Raw genomic sequence first — 1,219 nt, 5'->3', positions numbered from 1 at the left:
GCAGCCTTCCAAGTAGCTGGAACTACAGACGTGCACTACCACGCCTGGCTAATTTTTGATTTCTTGTAGAGATGAGGTCTCGCCAACTTGCCCAAGTGGGTCTCGAACCCGCGGGCTCAGGCAATCCACTCACATCAGTCTCCCAAAGCGCGGGATTACAGGCTGAGCCACCGAGCCTGGCTTATACCCTGTTTTTTTCAATGGATTTTATGGGTTTTTTTTGAATTGGAGTCTCACTTTGCCTCCCAGACTATAAGGCAGTGGCACAATCATTGCTTACCACAGCCTTGACCTCATGGGCTCAAGTAATCCTTCCACCTTAGCCTCTTGAATAGCTAAGACTACAGGCGTGCATCACCACACCTGGCTAATTTTTTGAAAAAATTTTTTTTTTTAGTTGGAGTCTCACTCTGTTGCCCAGACTGAAGTGCAGTGGCTGCTCCTGGCCACCGCAGCCTCGACCTGCTGGGCTCCAGCAATCCTTCCGCCTCAGCCTTCCAAGTAGCTGAAACTACAGGTGCACGCTACCACGCCTGGCTAATTTTTTGATTTATTGTAGAGATGAGGTCTTGCCAAATTGCCCAGGCAGGTCACGAGAAATTTTTTTTTTTGTAGAGACAGGCTTCTGCTTTGTTGTCCAGGCTGGTCTCCAACTCCTGGGCTCAAGCAATCTTTCTGCCTCAGCCTTCCAACATGCTGGGATTACAGGCATGAACCACCACACCAGGCCAAGATTTTGTGTATTTAAAGAAGATATATTAATGAATGAAGCATTTTTGGAGACAGTTAGATGGTATCTATCCACATAGAAAAGTGCATATCTAGGAATTTACTTTTAGGAAATACACATGTATACAAATATGCTTGTACAAGGATGATCATGCAGTGTCACTGATAATAGTGAAAATGTGAAAATTACCTAAATGTCCATTAAGGAAGAAACTAGCCTGAGCCTAGAGTTTCAAGATCAGTCTAGGGAACTTGGCAAGAACTTGTCTACAATAAACACAAAATTAGCCATATGTGGTAGTGTTTACCTGTGGTTCCAGATACTTGGAAGGCTGAGGCAGAAGGACCGCTTGAGCCCAGCAGGTAGAGGCTGAAGTGGCTGTGAGCATGTCATTGCACTCCAGCCTGTGTGACACAGTAAGAATCCAACTCAGCCAGGCTCGGTGGCTCAGCCTGTAATCCCGCGCTTTGGGAAGCTGAGGTGAGTGGA

This window comes from Carlito syrichta, unplaced genomic scaffold (assembly GCF_000164805.1).
Source record: "Carlito syrichta isolate Samal-C Ts95f unplaced genomic scaffold, Tarsius_syrichta-2.0.1 Scaffold315801, whole genome shotgun sequence".
NCBI classification, from domain to species: domain Eukaryota; kingdom Metazoa; phylum Chordata; class Mammalia; order Primates; family Tarsiidae; genus Carlito; species Carlito syrichta.
This window is presented reverse-complemented; position numbering follows the sequence as displayed.